We start from the raw sequence: 21,209 nt of genomic DNA on the forward strand, positions 1-21,209 counted from the left end.
GCTATAAAATAGCATAAACAAATGGAAAACATGAAGTTAAAACATTTACACAGTATAATAATTTACAGAAGAATAATGCTAAATGTTGCATTTATTAAACATAAATGGCATGAGATATTCACATTTATAAAAATTTACTTTTGAAAACATTTTAATTTACTTATTTGAAAGTGAGAGGGAGACAGAAAGGAAGGGAGGCATAAGAAGAGGGAGAAATGAAGGAAGGGAAGTTGGGAGGGAGGGAGAGAGAATTGACAGAGAGAGAGAGAGAGAGGGACAGAGAGAGAGAGAGAGAGCGATAAAGAGGTTAAGGCAAGAGGAAGGAACACAATTCAAATCTATTACAGGGGTGGCAGGTATCTAAGTACTTGAAGGAAAAATGTACTAACTAAAAACAAGAAAAATAACTAAGGAGCACCTTTTCTCAATTAACTTTCAAACATGTTTCCCATATAAAGGCATTGAAATTTACCCCATAGACCATCCTGTGGCCATGTGAACTCATGAAAACATAGGTCACTGGTGTGAGAGGAATCAAACTCAGTGCTGTCACAATGACTCACAACGCAGTGACCACTGCATGATCTCTTTATCAAGAATCAGAAGTGAAACAGAAACTGGATCTGAAGTGGTCTTATGCCCTGGTGTTTAGAGAAAAATTTGTCACAATAGACTGTACATCTTTACCTTAGTTGTTGACTCCAATTCGATTCTCTGCTGATGTTTACCTGGTTGGAAAAGTAAGGAAAATGCACAGGGGGTAGATTGGGTGTGGAGCAAGAGCCTTACGTTCAGGTTAGCTGAGCCAGGCCCGAGAACGATGTGCAAGAGACTCAAGGGTTAGAGATGAAAGTATCATTACCAAAAGTTAAAGGCTTGGGATCCTTTATAAGAGTGTTAGGATACCATCTTTCTCATAATACTAATGTATCAAATTGTGATTAGGTTACTGAAAAGCATAGGAAATTGGTAATGCTAGGTGGTACATGTGTGGATATATTTATCTATAATGGACACACAACATAAACATAATAGAATTTAAAACAATTTATTCAAAAGGGAAAATTATTGAAATCAAAAGCAAAAATCAAGCCAAAGAGGAAATACCTAAATAGCTGAAGGAAAGGGAAATGCTATTGTTTAAGCAATTGCTCTCCACCAGCAGCTGCCTAATAAAACAGCACAGGTCAGGGAGAGGTCGCTCAAGTCACTGCTTGACTAGTCCCAGCCTCACTTCTCCCATAGGCCTCATCTCATTTTCCTGCAAATCATAGTAATGGGGAATCAGTTCATACAGCTGTGAACCAAGGCTCCCAGATACGGAAGGAGCAAATTTGAAGTTAAGCATCTCTGTTGGAGGGAGAAGGGAGGTGACTTGTTTATGAACCATTTCATCATTCTTCCCAAGAGGCACTAGCCTTGGGTTTATGTTCCATCAAAGGTGCAGCCAAACTTTGCTTTTAAAGCAAGTAGAAGACTGGCCTACAATTAGAATGAGAGGATCCTGATTCAATTCTAAATTAAAATATGGAATTTTAGTGTTATAAGGTAAGTAGTTGTAACCTAATCCAATCTTCTCCTTTTATAGGTGAGAGACCTTTTGCAGAGATGTTAAATAATTTTGCAAGTTAGTTAATGGTAGCATCTGGGCAAGAACCACCTGTAGCCTACATCACTGCATCTATCACATCATTCTTTGATTCTTAAGAAAAATATCCCCAGGAACTCAAGGCTCATGCCAATCAAGTACAGCAATCTTTTTGTATCATGTCTCCCCTACTTTTTAGCTTCAAAGTTTTCCTATCATCAAGAACTTCATAATGTGGCTTATCTTTTTTTTTTTTTTGCTATACTTATTCTTGTTATCATCCAGGTGATTTAAATAAACATACAGATTACCACTTGATTTGCTAAATTCACATTTTTCTTTCTGTGGTTTACTCTATTTACTCTCACTTTCCATGACCAAGTCTGATGATCCCTCCTTGAACCATTTGTCCTCCAGAATTGTATCATATCTGAAGTGACAAATTCTAATATCCTAGTCTCTGATTATAACTCCTATTCTTCCAGTCACCAATTACTCCACCCCATTAATTACAGAGAAAACTGTTGAAAAAAGCTGATTCCAAATCCAAGCCTCCTCCTTCAAGGAATAGTGCTGGTATGGGATGTATAGGGTGGCAAATGACCGTGTTCTACAAGGTCATCAGATACTGAAGTTCTTTCAGTTTTGTTGTTCTGCCATTCTCCAAGGGCTTGTTTTGCCCACATATTTAAAGCTGCTCACCACATCTGTATGTATTTTCCAGCTCTCATAAAGAAGAAAGTGAGTGAGGGGTTAGCAGTTTTCTGTTAAACGATGTGACTCATAAGTTGTGCCCCTCCCTTTCACCCATTTTTCCTATTGGCTAAGAGTCAATCCCAAGAGCATACTGATACGGGCCTGATTATATTTTTATTCCATGCCCTTGCCCTTACAGGGATAAGAATTCAAAATGGAGGCATCCATATATATTGCAAAAATGAGAACACAATTTGTTTATAAGTGAGAGAATAAATAGATATTCATGCCTGAGTTTGGGCCACCCTGCACAGAGCAATACCCATCTTGAATGGGCCAGACGGTTGCCCATGAAAGAAAATAAGATGGTAGTATCTCCATGTGTAGGGATGAAAGAGACCTCTCCTCTGTTCTTAGCCTCTTTTATGAGGTAGAGAGTCATACCTTAATTGGATGAGTAAGTCAGATTAGGGTCTTAACATGCAAGAGGCCTTTTGGGATTCTTGCAATGTGTGGAATCTAAATTCCGTACGGCCCTCACACCGTCTCCTCCTCCTTGGTCTTGGATAAGACACACTGTATCCTGGGAAAGCAGGCATATCAACCTGTTAAAGAGATACAATTACACTGCAGGGGTAAAAGAATTCCAGACTAATTTTGTACCTCATTACCTGCCTAGGTATAGCATATCACTACCTAACTAAAAGTGACACTGGGAATTATAGTCTCTAGTGACCAATATTGTATGAAGCCAAAATTTGGGAGGTTATATTCCTAAAAGGAAGAAAGAGGAAAGAGTCTGGGGGACAAAATCAGATGTTTCTGCCACAAATTCTCATTGTACTTCTATTCATTGCCTTCATTGGAATCTCTAGGTCCTTGATCCAACTTGTATAGCCAAGTTCATCAATCCCTTTCTGAACTCACTTTTTTTGTGCCTGCAAAATAAGAATTCTATAGAATACAGATTAAACTACATCTCACCAATTGTTTCAAAAACTTATCCCAGTTACCCTAATTTGTCATTAGAGAAAATCATGCAACTCTTTTCACTGGTGTTAATATACTTTGGTAGCTTCTTTTTTTAAAAAAATGTATTTATTTATTTAAAAGGAAGAATGATGGAGACAGAGTAAGAGACAGAGAGAAATCTTCTGTCTACTGGTTCACTTCCCAAATGACCACAATGGCTGGAGCTGGGCCAGGCTGAACCTAGAACTCCATTTGGGTCTCCTCTTAGGTGGCAGGAGCCTGAGTATTTGGGACATCTTCCACTGTTTTCTTAGGTGCATTATCAAGAAGCTGGATTAGAAGCAGAGCAGCTGAGACTTGAACTATTACTTTGATGTGGGATGCAAGCATTGTGAGTAGTGGCTTAATCTGCTGCACCACAATTCCAGTCCATACTTTGATGGTTTTTAATTTGGGAGGAGCTTTCACATATAAATTCTCACTGAATCAGCTAGACCATAAGTCCCTCCAAAGATAAGCATTATTCCTACTTTTGATGTCCATTATCTGGTGTATTGTCAAGCTCTGAATGAAATTTGAAACAGTTCTACTGATTTAGAATACAAATACTGATATCGTTCCACCTTTGAAAATTTATCAACAATTTAAATTTGTCTTTCATATTTTCTGTTTTAGAGATACCTGATTAAAAGAATGTCTTAAGCCAGCTAATATTAAGTGCACTAAAACCACAATTCAAGACTCTATGACCTTATATAAAGAAATAAAAATGTACAAACTGTAACTATAAAAGCAAGGAACAATTACTTTCATGCAAGAATTTTAACTAAAAACTGCATACAAATGCAATTTAAAACGGCAATCTCAATTTTATGTAACACTCAAGATAATAAAGGGTTAGCACTTTAGTTCTACCAATACAATGCTTAACAATGATTTAGAAAAATAAAAAAATAGTAAAGGAAATATATTCTCTTTTTTGCTATAATGTTATAAATCAGATCTTTGAATCTATGGGAACAAGTCATCTTCTTTATCTCAGTCTCCAGAAATTAGTTCTTTAACAGTTGTTTTTATGAAATCTTTTCTTTTTGTTTTAAATTAATTAATTAATTAATTATTTTTTGACAGGCAGAGTGGACAGTGAGAGAGAGAAACAGAGAGAAAGGTCTTCCTTTTTTCTGTTGGTTCACCCCTCAATGTCTGCTGTGGCCGGCGCACTGCACTGATCCGAAGCCAGGAGCCAGGTGCTTCCTCCTAGTGTCCCGTGGGGGTGCAGGGCCCAAGGACTTGGGCCATCCTCCACTGCTTTCTGGGGCCACAGCAGAGAGCTGGCCTGGAAGAGGAGTGACTGGGACAGAATCCAGTGTGCCGGTGCCGCAGGCGGAGGATTAGCCTAGTGAGCCGCGGCACCGGCTGAAATCTTTTCTTTCAGTTAAGTCATAAGCAGGATAATTTTCATATACCTCTTTTACAAATCTGCCTCATTGTGACTTCCTCCAAGTTAGCATTGGCCAATAATTTCCTTATGTTTCCTTTAACTCTTCATCTGTAGATGTTTCTTCAATTTTTTAATTAAAGGATCATCATCCTAACTATCCTCAGATTCACTTTCGTTCTTGGGACTGTTTTGATTCTTGTTGGTGGTACTGCTATCTGCTTTCTTAACACTAGCACTTTTGGGACCTTTACTTTTAAAAGCAGCTTTCTGTTTAGGTTTTCCTCTTTTTGAGAAGTCTTTTTTAGTGGCTCCATTTCACTTTATCTTCATCCTCTGAAGACTTCCTTGTTTTCCTCTTTGTCTTCATCACTCCTAGAGTCATCGGACAGGATTTCAGGACATTTGGTTCACTTCGTTTTCCTTGCCATTCCAGAATTGTTGCATTCCTTTTTACTGCCTTTGCCAGAAGTTTTTTTGTTTGTTTGTTTGTTTGTTTTAGATTTTGTCAATGGCTTCCCATAAGGTTTTGGATGCATTAAGAAATTCAAGATCCTCTTCTCTAGTTCACTATTTACACCTTATCTCTCCAAACAAGAACCTCAAAGAAGACGCATTTTAACTTAGCATTTTAAAAGTTTTCTAAATCATTGTTAAGCATTGTATTGGTAGAACTAAAGTGCTAACTAGTTTCCTTCTTATTTTATAATGAATAGTTCCTTTTTCAAATGGAAAACCCATCCAACTAACCCACATTATTCTTTAATGAAAACACTGTGCCTGGTCTATTGTAAAGTAGTTTGTGTAGATTTCTAAGTTCATCTGTTTTCTTCTTACTCAGAAAGAAATTTATCCTTTCCATTTCGCAGTTTCTGCCCCGTTCCTTGTGCTATTGTAAATGGCTCCCTTCGCAAGGCAGAGACTTGGACTGCCAACCTCTCTGCTTTTTTCTTCTCCCTCTTGCCTTCCGCAATGAGACTTTTCTTTCTCATCCTCTTTTCATTGTCTTCATCTGTCTTCTTGCTTTTTCCTCTCTCTGCCTGGGCATGTTGGGGTCTTTCTTGCACCTGGACTGGGCGACGGGGACTTCTCCCTCTGTGGTGGGCCCAAAGAAGACCTATTGAGGACCGTGGGTCCCGGCTGCTGTGGGTCTTGACGAGTGAGGTACAAGGCGGTTCTTGGAGGCTCCAGAGGCCAACAGTGAGGAGAAGCTGTGCGGCCCGTGTCTGGTGCTTTTTTTCATTTGGTTATTGTTTATAGCAGTTGGCCTGTTTTACTCCTAGACATTGGACTTCTATATTTTACTTTTTGAACTTTATTTAGTAGAGCCATTAAACCTTTGCAATGTGAATTAAAATGTGTTATCTAAAAAAATAATAAAGTTGAAAAAAAAAGGTCTGAAATTAAGGTGTCAGCCAGGTTGTTTCCTTTTATGGGCTGTGAAAGGCAGAGTTACAGAGAGGCAGAGGCAGAGAGACAGAAAGAGAGAGATCTTCCATCTGCTGGTTCGCTCCCCATGTAGGGAGCTGCACCCATGTAGGAGACCTGGAAGAAGCTCCTGACTCCTGGCTTCAGATCGGCCCAGCTCTGGCTGTCGTGGCCATCTGAGGAGTAAACTAGTGGATGAAAGACCTTTCTCTCTCTCTTTGCCTCTGCCTCTCTGTAACTCTGCCTGTCAAGTAATAAATAAATAAAAATCTTTAAAAAATATAATACACTTTGAAGTCTATTTTACCTTTTGTGGTTTCCCTATCATCACTGAAAACTGCATGAATCACTGACACTTGTATGTTTTCCATTGTTGCTCCTAGTCTAGATTATAAATGATTTGTTTATGAAACAATATCTGTCTCTCTTAAACTATGCACAATATGGGAACAAGAATTGTTACATCAAACTCAACATTTCCAGAATCTAACAAAATCATATGGCTATTATTATCATGATTACCATAAATACAAAATTATAAAGAAATTTATATTATTTTAATTACAAAATAAATAGTATGTTTTCAACACCTATTAAATTAATTTTCCAGACGGCGCTGTGGCTCAACAGGCTAATCCTCTGCCTAGCAGCGCCAGCATACCGGGTTCTAGTCCCAGTCGGGGCACCGGATTCTGTCCCACTTGCCCCTCTTCCAGGCCAGCTTTCTGCTATGGCCCAGGAGTGCAGTGGAGGATGGCCCAAGTTCTTGGGCCCTGCACCTGCATGGGAGACCAAGAGAAGCACCTGGCTCCTGGCTTTGGATCAGCGTGGTGCGCCGGCCGCAGTGCGCCATCCGTGGCGGCCATTGGAGGGTGAACCAACGGCAAAGGAAGACCTTTCTCTCTGTCTCTCTCTCTCATTGTCCACTCTGCCTGTCAAAAAAAAAAATTAATTTTCCATATGATTCATGCAAGGAAACATTTCACTATAATTTTTTTGCCTGCGTTTTCTGAAATTTCTTAGAAATCATATTGCAATTAGCTGTAGAAGTTTTTTAGAAATCAGAAGAACTTTCAAGTAGGTTTTGGTGAATAACTATCTTGAAAGCATTTTTTGTTAACATTTTTATATACATTTTTTGACTTAAAAATTTGCAGATATTTATGGAGTACCAATGATGTTTCAATACATGTATGTAATGTTTAATGTTCAATTAGGGCATCTATATTTGTCTCCTTGAATATTAAACATTTCTTTAGGGGAAAACATTAAAACTTCTGTCTTCTAGATTTCTTTTTTTATAGAGAAATATACAGTATATAAACTTTTTTTATTGTTACCTTTCTGTGCAATAGAACTCTAGAACTATGACTTGGTGCTTGTTAATCAATCTTTCCTTATCCTTCTCATCTCACTTCCCTCCCCAACATTTAGCAATCACTATAATACTTCTTAAAAATTATTTGATTGGTTGCTCTCTTTTTTTTCCAGGCGGCTGGCAAGATGGCGGATATCCAGACCGAGCGCGCCTACCAGAAGCAGCCGACCATCTCCCAGAACAAGAATAGGGTCCTGTTGGGGGAGACGGGCAAGGAGAAGCTTCCGCGCTACTACAAGAACATTGGGCTGGGCTTCAAGAAGCCCAAAGAGGCCATCGAAGGCACCTACATCGATAAGAAATGCCGTTCACCGGAAACGTCTCCATCCGGGGCAGGATCCTGTCTGGCGTGGTGACCAAGATGAAGATGCAGAGAACCATCGTCATCCGCCGCGACTACCTGCACTACATCCGCAAGTACAACCGCTTCTAGAAGCGCCACAAGAACATGTCGGAGCACCTGTCGCCCTGCTTCCGGGACGTCCAGATCGGCGACATCTTCACGGTGGGCGAGTGCCGGCCGCTCAGCAAGACCATGCGCTTCAACGTGCTCAAGGTCACCAAGGCAGCCGGCACCAAGAAGCAGTTCCAGAAGTTCTGAGGCCCATGCCCGCCTGCTCCCCAGACAAATAAAGCGATTTTCCCATTCAAAAAATAAATAAAAATTATTTTATTTAATTGAAAGGCAGGGTTATATATACAGAGAGAGGTAGAGACAAACACAGAGAGACACACAGAGAATGGTCTTTCATCTGCTGGTTCATTTCCCAGGTAGATGCAATAGTAGAGCTGGTCCAGGCCAAAGCCAGGAACAAGGGCTGCTTCTCGGTCACTCACATAGGTGCAGTGGCCAAAACATTTGGGCCATCCTCCGCTGCTTTCCCAGGCTCATTAGCAGGGAGCTGGATTGGAACTTGAACCAGTGTGCATCTGGGATGCCAGTGCTGCAGTTGGTGGCTTAGCCCTCTTTGCCACAACAGTGGCCCCATCTTAGCACTTTTAAAGTCTTTGTTGCTTGGCGTATTTGAATTAACATAATGACGTGCGGTTTCATCCATGTTGTTGTGAATGATATGATCTCATCTTTTTATGGGTAAGTCATACTCTATTGTGTATCTGTACCACAGTTTGTTTATTCATCATTGCACGGGCACTAAGGTTATTTCCATTTCTCAGCTATTGCGAGTGGTGCTGCAGCAGACATAGGTGGGCAGATGTATCTTCAAAAGCCTCATTTTATTTCCCTTGTGTATGTACTCAGTAGTGGGATTACTGGATCATATGGAAGTTCTATTTGTAGTTTTTTTTGGAATCTCCATACTGTTTGCCACAATGGCTTCTAACTTACATTTACAGCCACGGTGTGCAGCAGTTCCCTTTTCTCCGCATCTTCACTAGCATTTGTTTGTTTGTTTATTTATTTATTTGACAGGCAGAGTTAGACAGTGAGGGAGAGAGAGAGAGAGAAAGGTCTTCCTTCCATTGGTTCACCCCACAAATGGCCCCTACGGCTGGAGCTGCGCCGATCCGAAGCCAGGAGCCAGGTGCTTCCTCCTGGTCTCCCATGCGGGTGCAGGGCCCAAGGACATGGGCCATCGTCCACTGCACTCCCGGACCACAGCAGGCCTCACCTGGTATAAAATAAGACATGTAGATTCTGCAGTCTTCTTGACATGTTTATCCATGTGCACTGTACAAGCCAATTGGCTTTTCCTGATGCATTTGGGTAAAGTGAGTCAAGTTGCACCTCAGGTGGAGATTAAGTAATAGAGGCAGCTCTCCTGTGAAACAGTGAACAGAAAAATCACATTTTGCCAAAATTATCTTTTTTATTTTATTTATTTGACAGGTAGAGTTACAGACAGTAAGAGAGAGAGAGAGACAGAGAGAAATTTGGTCCTCCTTCCATTGGTTCACCCCCCAAATGGCCGCCATGGCCAGCACTGCACTGATCCGGAGCCAGGAGCCAGGTGCTTCCTCCCGGACTCCCATACGGGTACAGGGGCCCAAGCACTTGGGTCATCCTCCACTGCCCTCCTGGGCCACAGCAGAGAGCTGGACTGAAAGAGGAGCAATCAGGACTAGAACCCGGTGCCCACATGGATGCTGGCAATGCAGGAGTAGGATTACCCAAGTGAGCCACGGCGCTGACCCCCCTTCACTAGCATTTGTTATCTTTTGTCTTTTTGTTACTAGTCAACTGTTGATTTGTATTTACCTGATGATTGGTGACACCGAGAATTTTTTTTCATTTACTTATTTTTAGGATCTTTCTATTAGAGTCAAATATACTATATACAAAAAGATTCTACATATATACATACAAGTAATATATGGAAAATGCCAACTGAAGAAAGATGTGATATCACAACTCTAACAGAGACTCAAAACATGTAAAAACTGGAAATACACAGAATTCAAAAAGTTTTGTTTATTTTTTATTTTTAATATATTTATTTTTTTGAAAGTCAGTTACAGACAGGGAGAGGGACAGGGAGAGAGAGACAGAGAAAGAGAGAGATCAAGAGATCTTCCATCTGCTGGTTCATTCCCCAAATGGCTGCAATGACAAGCTGGACCGATCTGAAGCCAGTAATCAGGAGCTTCTTCCAGGTCTCCCATGCGGGTGCTGGGGCTCAAGGACTTGGGCCATTTTCTACTACTTTCCCAGGCCATAGCAGAGAGCTGGATTGGAAGTGGAGCAGCCAGGACTAGAACCAGCACCAATATGGGTTGCTGGCACTGCAGGCAGCGGCTTTACCCACTATACTACAGTGCTGGCCCCCCCCAAATTTTTTTAAAAAGATAAAATACTAGTGTGGGTATTATGGTGCAGTAGCTCAAGTCACCTCTCAGGATGCCAACATCTCATAGCAGAAACTCAATTCAAGTCCCAGCTACTCTTCTGATATAGCTCCTTGGTAATGCATCCTGGGAGGCAGCACATAATGGCTCAAATTCATGGGACCCTGCTACCCAATTGAGAAATCTGGGTAAAGTTTCAATATTCTGGCTTTGTCCTGATCTAGCCCTTCCGAGAGAACCAGCAGATGTAAAGCCAATCTTTCTCTGCCTTTCAAGTAGATGAACATAAATAAACAAACATTTAAAAACATCTTTTTTCCTCATATTCCATTTCATGTCTCATAAAATTTGCACAGCATTAATCACGATATAAATGTGAGGTTTTAGCACTTTTTAAAGCTTAAGATTTTATTGAGTACTTTTCTATTGTTACAGGAATGAAGAACCTTTAAAAAACCCTTACTGTAATTAAAAATAAATTTCTAGGTTTCAGTTATGTTTACTCAGTCCCAGTATACTACCTGTTACCTGCAGCCATTTAGATCAATTGACTGTAGAATCATGTTCTTGGGTGTGCTGACTGTAGGAGTTCTGACTCCATTCAGAGTTATTCTCACAGAGTTCACTAGATGCCTCTTTTTCTGGGGATATCAATAAGGTACAAGGTTATTATGGTTTCCAAGAGGGTAGGTGATTGTTTCCTGCGAGGTAGACGATACTGTGAATTCCATCTTTCAGAAAAGAATATAAAATCACCAACTCTGGATCTACGTTAAGAATAGATTCATCATTAATTATGGGAAAATTATAAACAATTAGACTGAAGGAATATCCAGAACAGTGCCAAAAAAAATCTCCTATTTGTGTTGACAGCAGCTGAAGGAGGATTAACAGAAAGGTCCTGTTCTCTGTCTCTGTCATGAAGCTTTACATGATTCTATTCTGTCTGTTTATACCCCAGCTTGGAGGAGAAGAGAACTTTCTCAAGTATGTTCTATGTATGTATTTCACAAATCATGAAATATTTAAAAATTGCACAAAATTATGAAAATAATAATTCAGGAAAAATTTGAAAGGTATTTACCAAGAAAATTTTTTCCCTTGTCAACAAATTTTGTTTTAAATTTGCAAATGGACACCACATGATGGTGTATATTTTGATGATACAGTGTGATAATTCATCACATGCTTATCATACGTAACAATTAAATCAGTGTAATTAACATTCCCCCTTACTTACGCAGTTACTATTTCTTTGTGTTGTAAGCTTTCAACTCTTTTCTTCTCGTTCTTTATAAAATATAAAAGAAATTGTGCATTGTAGTCATCCTACTGTGCTTTGAGTATTAGGATTTATTTTTCTTATATAATTTAATTATTTTTATTTGAAAGAGCTACAGAGGGAGAGAGAAAGAGAGCTATTCCATCTGTTGGTTCACACTCCAGATAACTGCAACAACCAGGGCTGGGCCATGCTGAAAGCAGGAACCAGGAGCATCATCTGGGTATCCCATGTGGATATAGAGGCCCAAGCACTTGGGTCATCTTCCACTGCATTCCCATGTACATTAGCAGGAAGCTGGATCACAAGTGGAGAACCTGGGTCTTAAACTGGTGCCCATATTAGATCTGATGTCCAGCCAAGAGATCTTTTGGAAGCGCTAGTGTGTGGCCCCAGCCAGGATCCATCAGCTGCTTCAAGGTCTTCTCCCGGTTCTTTGCAAAGGGACAATCCATGCAAGAAGGAGCTGTCTTATAAGACTTACCCACATCTGAGAGTTGTTTATTTAACTGATGGTTACAAGGTCCCTCAGCAGGAAGCAGAGGTGGGGGAAATGTGCCTGGGGCCCCTGACACCTGCCAACAGTCAGGTCATGTGTGGATCTCAGTGTGCTGAGTCCTTATCCAGGGTTTTTCCCAGGGTCCATAGTGTGCCATCACCTTTCAACCCCCTGCATAGGCTAGGTAGGCAGTCTTCCAGCCAGGCACAGGTTCACCCACAGGTAATAGTTTTTTTTTTTTTTTAATTAGACTTGTTCCTTTCAGGTTCTGTCTTGTGAAGCTATTCTAGTGTATGTAGTTGATTTATAATAACAAAAATACAAGTGGCTAAACTCTGCAACATATAAATATAATAACAATAATGCATTAATGAAGCTTTAATAAAGAAAAAAGTTTCTGTCTTATTGGTAAAGAAAATAGTTCTGTTATTTAGGTTGCAAAGCTCTGCTTTCTAAAGCAATTTTGTGGGCAAGAACATGGTAACCCAATACCCATATTTCCTAAGAGTTTCAAAGGATGAGGCCCCAAGCCATTTAAATTGAAATTCAATAGTGCAGAGTACAAAACTGCTTTGGAAAAAGAATGCAAAATTGAGAAATATGTTAAAGTTGTCCTTGGTGTTGCAGGAAAATGTGATAGGATTCCTTTGAATGTCAAAATGGGAGAAAACTTTTGATAGTAATTTTTCACAAAATTATAAATATAAATCAAATTGACCTGGAAAATAACTGAACTTCATGAACTAAAAACTCACTTAAAAGTGCAAGTAAAAATAGAGCTAAGGTATAAAAAGACCTAGAGTTGCTCCCAATCAGGGAATATGGGGGAGGCCACAGAGAAAAGCCTCTTAGGATGAGTAAGAGAATGGAGGAGAAGATTGATGATATAGTAAAGGTGCCAGTATAAATAGTGTCAGTAAGGAAGTTATAAAACGTGATGTGATATAAATAAATAAGATCTAAGAAAGATAGACACAGAAAAGACTGCACCATGTAGAAAGTAGAAAAGGGAAAATGCAGGCAAGGAATGAAAAAGAAGCTTAATATTTATGGGCACAGCTCAGAAATCAATTGAACATCCTGATGTCTTGCCTTCTCTTCCATTATTCTCTTCTTTACCACCTCATCATGCACCACACAAAGCACCCTCCTCATTCCTTTCATTGGCATTGGAAGAAAGCACAATGTCATTACTTTCAAGATCCTCAAAAATTTGTCAACCTCTTAGAGATGGAAGAGATGTGAAGTGAGTACTGATGATGGCAAGTCTCAGAGAGAGATTGTTTTCTGCTTCCCAGCCAATCCTCAGAGCTAGAGAAGGGGCATTGAACAGTGTTTTCTAGGATTTTAAATACCTACTCAATAGGGCAATTTCCAAACCCCAACTTAGCATAAAAGAATCAGAGGGGTTCAAGTGAGGGATGGAGGTGGCAGAGTCTCCTGCCATGAAGAGGCCAATTAGTAGGATAAGGAATGTTAGACGGCATCCTCTGTGAGATGCTGACAGAGACAGAGGGCCCATTGAAAGATCTCAGCAGGCACCTATGCTGACAGAGGGCGTCAGCACCAGACGCCTGAGCCTCATGTCTTGGGACAGTGCAGTCTCCATAGACTGTGGTCCATTCCTGGGAAGCCTAAACTACAGAGATCAAGTTTCTGTCATCATGGATGAAAGGAGACTGTTTAAAAAATTAAATCTGTATAGCAATGTCAATATAATTACAGGTTTCACACCTGATTTCTGAACTACAATTCATCACTTTCATGGATTTCACAGGATGTGCTAAGAACTCATGAAACCTCAAATCGTGAGTTTATAAATATGCAGTGTCTTGTAAAAAATTCTTTTTCAAATTAACTTTCAATACTTACCAACTAAATTTAGTAGTGCACACATACTTTCTTTAATGCTTAAAGTTTGGGGCCATCATGGTGGCATAGTGGGAAGTCACCACATGCATTGCGAGTATTCCCTATAGGTGTTAGTTTGTGTCCTGGCTGCCCCCCTTCTGATCCAGCTCCCTGCTAATGGCTTGGGAAAGCAGTAGAAGATGGCCCAACTGTTTGGCCTTGCCACCCATGTTGGAGACCCAGATGAAGCTCCTTTCTCCTGACTTTGATCTGTCACAGTGCTGGCCATTGTAGCCATTTAGGGGATGAACCAGCAGATAGAAGATTTCTCTCTCTCTCTCTCTTTCTGTCTCTCCTTCCCTCTCTGTAATTCTGATTTTCAAAATAAATATATAAATCTTTAAATAACTAAATCTGAAAGAAACAAAAACATAATTATTGAAAGGCAAAATTACATAGAGACAAAGAGAGAAAGACAAAGATCTTCCATCTACTGGTTCACTTCCCAAATGGCTGCAATGGCCAGAACTGTGCCCATCCAAAGCCGGGAGTCTGGAGCTTCATCCCAGTCTCCTACATGGGTGCAAGGGCCAAAGCACTTGGGCCATTTTCCACTGCCTTCCCAGGTGCATTAGCAGGAAGCTGGGTTGGAAGTGGAGCAGCTGGGATTTGAACCAGTACCCATATGTGATGCCAGTGCTGTAGGTGGCAGCTTTATCCACTATGCTACAGCACTGGCTCCTAAGTTAGTATTATAAAGAGATATTATAAGAAAGATACTCTGCTGAATATTTTACATGCATTGTTTCCTTAAACTTAAAACAAATCTTGTTTCCCTTATTCCCTTAATCTTCAAACAAACCTTGATCGGTACTATTGCTATCCCCACTTTACAGGTGAGTAAATTATGGCAGAGAAAGAATTAGTGCGTTGTTCCATTTTGCACATCTGAAAAGTTATACATCCAGGATTTTGAGCCTGGTCTCTCGGATCCCAGAGCCTGTGGTCTTAGTCATAATGAGTATAGGTGTCCACTGTGGTATAAGCCATCATCACAGGGGAACATGGCAGGATCTCTGGCGTCCTTGTGCATCTCCAGAAATGAAGCAGTACTCATCTTTTGTATACTGCAGAGTCTAAGATTAAAAATTGTCAAGTACATGTTTATAGCTCAATCAAATACTATATTTTGGTGTAGAGCAAACAAGCAATAAAATAGTTGCAAAACAGCAGGTAAGTTAGCACAACCTAGAATAAAGGGGAAATGGAACAGTCTGCAGGAAAGAAAAAAAATAAAAATGTACATTGTCTCAGATAATGCTAAAGACACCTATTTTTGGGTGGGTGCTGTGGTATAGCAGGTAAAAGCTGCCATCCACAGTGCAAGCATCCCATATGGGCACTGGTTTGAGTCCTGGTACTCCACTTCCCATCCAGCTCTCTCTATGGCCTTGGACTGTAGCAGAGGATGTCCCAAGTCTTTGGGCCCCTGCACTCTCACGGAGACTCAGAAGAAGGTCCAAGCCCCTGGCTTCAGATCAGCTCAGCTCTGGCTGTTGTGGCCATTTGGGAAGTGAAGCAGCGGGTGGAAGACCTCTCTCTCTTTCTACCCCTGTAACTCTCTCAAATACAATAAAATAAATCCTTAAAAATGCCTGTTCATTGTCCATAAATTTAAGCTGCTAAAATTAATCAAAGACACATTTTAATTTGTATGACCTGAATCTCTGTATCATATGTTTTATACTTGGTAGAAAGCAACTAAAAACATTTTATATGGTTGTGATTAACTTTACTGGTTAAACAAACTACACCATGTTAGATATTTAAGAGGTGTTTTCAAATACATGATTCTTAAAATTTATAGAAGGCATTGGACCTTCTGGTAAATGTTTTCTTAAGTTGTTATCTAATGGTTGAAATGGTTTGCTAAGTATTCATGTAATATTGCTATTGTCAGCAAGTGATCTCGGACTTGCTCCCTCATTTCTCTATTCTAAGCCCAACTTGTTCTTTCATTTCTCTATTCTCCTCAAGGTAGGAAACTAATTCTATTATAAAGGAATCTGTAGGACACACAATTTAATCTTTAGACCCCATAAAAGAGATGGCTAACATTTTTCTGTAATAGCATAGCCAAAATAAGAGCTTAAATAATAATCTCATAGCTAGATTTACTTCGCCATCAGCGAAGTATACAGTAAGTAGAAAACACCTCCCTTTCAGACCAAAGGGAAAGAAAGAATATAATTTTCCTCATGGGCATTGTCTACCTTAGAAAAACTACTACAGAACATGCCTGTGACTATAGACTTGTAGTTCAGGCCACCGAAGATTAGAGATGGGACTTGGGCACTCCCTTGACTTGCATCCTCTGGTCTGCTTTAACACAAACCAGGAGGAAAAGAAAGCTCGGCATCAGAAGCAATGGGTGGCAGGCCTATTAATGGCTGATCTGTACAGTGATCTGCCCTCAAGGAGACCCAACAGGCCAGTCCACTGCAGTGGCTTTCAATGTGGTAAGCCTGGGTTTCAGCAGAAGTCAGCTTGGGAAGAGCCCTGGCAGCTCTGCCAAGAGTTGGATCACTGGAAATGGACCTGCCCTGGAGTCGAAGGATGCCCAGGTCAGAGCCACAGATCTTATTGGCTCTAAGCTGAAAAGCCCTTCACTCAGCCCAACTTCCAAAGTGACCACTGCAGCTGAGGGGACGGCCAAGTAGGGTTAGCAACATTGAAGGCAGAACTATAAATTTCTTGTTAGAGATGCCACTTGCCTTTACCTGGCCAGCTCTCCTCCCAGGCCAGCCAAGTAATGAAAGTCAACAGAGTGCCTTCCCCCAGGAGGTTCACACCTCCCTTAGGATGTACCCCATGTGAAGAGATAGATAGGTCTGGGCCTCTTAACTTACAAGGCCTAAAGCCCAACAGATTATTATCAAGTCCCTTCTGTCAAGTTCTATTTGTCTCTCAATCAGAAAGCTTAACTGTAGCTTAGACAGCACCTTTCTTAGCTCCTCTAATAACGACTCTGTCCTTTTTTCTAGACTCTGTCTACGCACTTGGGCCTCATTCCTTTGTAATCATAACCTCTACTCTACCACCAATGGCTCTACTCCCAACCTGTGTGTACTGATGGTCCTCTTCCCCCCTTAATGCTGTATAATTGTTCAAACCTGGTTAATGCCACTCTTAGGATCATGGTTACTATCCCCACTCTGTCTTTTATGACCTTGTCTAAATATGATCAGAGTCGGCAAACTTGGAAGGCTTCTATAGCCTTGGCAACTCATGACGACAGCCTAAGATGGTTACTGGCGCCCTAAACTAGAGAGTCAATTTGTTGGGTCAACAACAGGAGCCACTGTGAACTTGCTCCTCATGTGGGATCTCTGTCCTTAATGTACTGTACATTTTGATTTAATGCTCTAACTAGTACTCAAACAGTATGTTTCACTTTGTGTTTCTATGTGGGTGCAAACTGTTGTAATCTTTACTTAATGTATACTAAATTGATCTTCTGTATATAAAGAGAATGAAAATGAATCTTGATGCAAATGGAAGGGGAGAGGGAGCGGGAGAGGGGAGGGTTGCGGGTGGGAGGGAAGTTATGGGAGGGGGAAGCCATTGTAATCCATAAGCTGTACATTGGATATTTATATTCATTAAATAAAAGTAAAAAAAAATAAAAGAAAAAAAAATGCCTGTTCATATCCTTAGCCCATTTCCTCACTAGATTTCTTGTTTTGTTGTTGTTTAGTTTCTTGAGCTCCTTATTCTGGATATTAATGCTTTACCAGATGTATCATCTGCAAATATTTTTTTCCATGCTGTTGATTGGCTTTTTGTTGAGTATTTCTTTTGCAATAAAAAAACTTCCTAGCTTGATGTAATCCCATTTATCTGTTTTGCTTTTATTGACTGTGCTTTGGGGGTCTTCTTGGAGTTTTTACCCAATCCAATATCCTTCAGTGTTTCTCCTATGTTTTCCTGTAGTAATTTGATGGTATTTGATCTTAAATTCAGATCTCTGATCCATTATAAGTTGATTTTTGTATAAAATGTTAAGTAGGGGTCTTGTTTGATACTTTTGCATTCAGAAATCCAATTTTCCTAACACCATCTGTTGAAGAGACTGTCCTTTATCCAGAGAGTGATGGTTTTAGTGCATTTGTCCAAGATCACTTGGTTATAGATGAGTGGATTAATTTCTGCAATCCCTGGTCTGTTCCATTGGTCAATATGTCTGTTCTTGAGCTAGTACCAAGCTGTTTTGATTATGACTGCCCTGTAATATATCTTGAAATCAAGTATACTGATGTCTCCAGGTTTATGCTAGTTGGGCCAGGGAGCTCAGTCCAGTGCTCAAGGGTAGAGCAATAATCCAGAGTAACACTGAAGTTGGGCATGGTAGATCCTCTATTGTCAACAAGGCAATTGATGACCCCTAGGCTGGTATGAGCACAACCTCATCCTCTCTCTTCCATGATGAATCCACTGCTTTGGGTGTGTCCACAGTGACTACATACCCCACCCACACAGATGCATGAACCACACAAATGATCTGCCTGCTCCACAGTGTGAGCATGGAACGCTATGGATGACCCAGCATAGACACTCAGGGAGCTCTGAAGCCAGACATAGTAATTTCCCAAAGACTGAGCCACCTCCGAAGCCTTGTCACACAGTTACAAAATTTCCACAGTCACAGGGAGCTTGGGATCCACTCTCAATACTATGAGCCTCTCCCATCCATGGAAAGAGCCAGGTGTTTCCAGAGCCAATTGCCTGTCTGATAGAAATTGATCGATACTCTACCTTGGCATTTTGAGTCAGGTGTCTTGATAGAGTGAGGGTAGAGGAGCATTTCACAGGACTAATTGTGCTTCCTGACTCCTGCCAATCCTCTATTCCAGACCTAAGTTAGTGCATTTATCCCTCTGATAAAATCCTGCTGTCATGCAAGCCTCAGCAACCTCTACTTACCTTATTAAGATGGTGCTTCCTCCCTGCTGGTTGCCTAGCACTCTTGTGGAGGGTTGAGAGGACACCAGTGTGCTCTGCCTTCATAGGGTTAGGTTGGCACCCTGCTCCCTGCTGGTGCTCCTGGTTGGGCTCAAAATCTTTGGTGTCTGTACTATTTTTCCTCAGGCAACATCATCAGTGACATGGGTTTCTGCAAGTTCCCCTCACCTCACTCCAAGAAGATGGCATTCCCTCCAGCCGCTGGCTGTGTCCTGCTTGTTGCTGTGTGACTGTACTGTCCCCATCCCTCCATGTCATCTCTCTTTTTTTTCTGTAGAATCTACCTGGTAAACTTCTCTCCAACTATCCCTTGGAAATGCAGTTCCTCCCCCTTTTCTTTTGTTATGTTCTCATGGTCAAAATCGGCACATCTTATTTATTTTCAATTTTAAAATTTAAAGGATGAGGGTACCATGTTCTTATTGTAAATACTTCAAATTATTCAGAAAAAGTGTAAAAAAGTAAAAATTCCTCATGCAATCACTGATGTATTTCCATGTTTTGTATGCACATGTAAATATATGAGTGTTTTAGGTATACACACATATGTATTATACAGATTTCTATATTTTTATAAATAGGAAATTATAATAATCATTTACAACTTGAGTATCATTTCTTATCTGTACATAAAGTTATATGTCATTACTATTACATATACTATGAGTATAACACATTCTTTTTGTGTTGGTTTTAAATGTGTTCACAAATTCTTGTAGTTACTCCCTCAAAATGTGAAAGAAATCTCATTTCTCTCATCTTGGGCTTAGTGACTTGTTTCATAGATATAAAACTGTGAGAGAAATTGAAGTTTTTTTTATTTCCTTCTATTTTTCTTTTTTTTTTTAACTTTTATTTAATGAATATAAATTTCCAGTATACAGCTTATGGATTACAATGGCTTCCCCTTCCCATAACTTCCCTCCTACCCGCAACCCTCCCCTCTCCCGCTCCCTCTCCCCTTCCATTCACATCAAGATTCATTTTCAATTCTATTTATATACAGAAGATCAATTTAGTATAAAATACTTCAACAGTTTGCACCCACATAGCAACACAAAGTGAAACATACTGTTTGAGTACTAGTTATAGCATTAAATCAAAATGTACAGTACATCAAGGACAGAGATCCCACATCAGGAGCAAGCGCACAGTGGCTCCTGTTGTTGACCCAACAAATTGACACTCTAGTTTATGGCGCCAGTAACCACCCTAGGCTGTCGTCATGAGTTGCCAAGGCTATGGAAGCCTTCCAAGTTCCCCGACTCTGATCATATTTAGACAAGGTCATAAAAGACAGGGTGAGGATAGTAACCAATGATCCTAAGAGTGGCCTTAACCAGGTCTGAACAATTATACAGCATTAAGTGGGGAAGAGGACCATCAGTACACACATGTTGGGAGTAGAGCCATTGGTGGTAGAGTAGAGGTTATGATTACAAAGGAATGAGGCTCAAGTGCACTAGACAGGGTCTAGAACAAAGGACAGAGTCATTATTAGAGGAGCTAAGAAAGGTGCTGTCTAAGCTACAAGTAATTTATCTGATTGAGAGGCAAATAGAACCTGATAGAAGGGGCTTGATAATAATCTGTTGGGTTTTAGGCCTTGTAAGTTAAGAGGCTCAGACCTATCTATCTCTTCACATGGGGTATATCCTAAGGGAGGTGTGAACCTCCTAGGGGAAGGCACTCTGTTGACTTTCATTACTTGGCTGGCCTGGGAGGAGAGCTGGCCAGGTAAAGGCAGGTGGCATCTCTAACAAGAAATTTACAGTTCTGCCTGCAATGTTGCTGACCCTACTTGACCATCCCCTCAGCTGCAGTGGTCACTTTGGAAGTTGGGCTGAGTGAAGGGCTTTTCAGCTTAGAGCCAATAAGATCTGTGGCTCTGACCTGGGCATCCTTCGATTCCAGGGCAGGTCCATTTCCAGTGATCCAACTCTTGGCAGAGCTGCCAGGGCTCTTCACAAGCTGACTTCTGCTGAAGCCCAGGCTTACCACATTGAAAGCCACTGCAGTGGACTGGCCTGTTGGGTCTCCTTGAGGGCAGATCACTGCACAGATCAGCCATTAATAGGCCTGCCACCCATTGCTTCTGATGCCTAGCTTTCTTTTCCTCCTGGTTTCTGTTAAAGCAGACCAGAGGATGCAAGTCAAGGGAGTGCCCGTGTCCCATCTTTAATCTTCGGTGGCCTGAACTACAAGTCTATAGTCACAGGCATGTTCTGTAGTAGTTTTTCTAAGGTAGAC

General features: G+C 40.7%; 2 pseudogenes; one reads left to right on the forward strand and one right to left on the reverse strand.

The window, feature by feature from the left end:
• Positions 1 to 4,294: 4,294 nt before the first annotated feature.
• Positions 4,295 to 6,493, reverse strand: LOC133751012 (protein DEK-like; annotated as a pseudogene).
• A 1,105-nt stretch (positions 6,494 to 7,598) lies between these two features.
• LOC133748028 (small ribosomal subunit protein uS17-like) lies at positions 7,599 to 8,101 on the forward strand (annotated as a pseudogene).
• Positions 8,102 to 21,209: the final 13,108 nt, after the last annotated feature.

Source organism: Lepus europaeus, chromosome 2, assembly GCF_033115175.1.
Source record: "Lepus europaeus isolate LE1 chromosome 2, mLepTim1.pri, whole genome shotgun sequence".
NCBI classification, from domain to species: domain Eukaryota; kingdom Metazoa; phylum Chordata; class Mammalia; order Lagomorpha; family Leporidae; genus Lepus; species Lepus europaeus.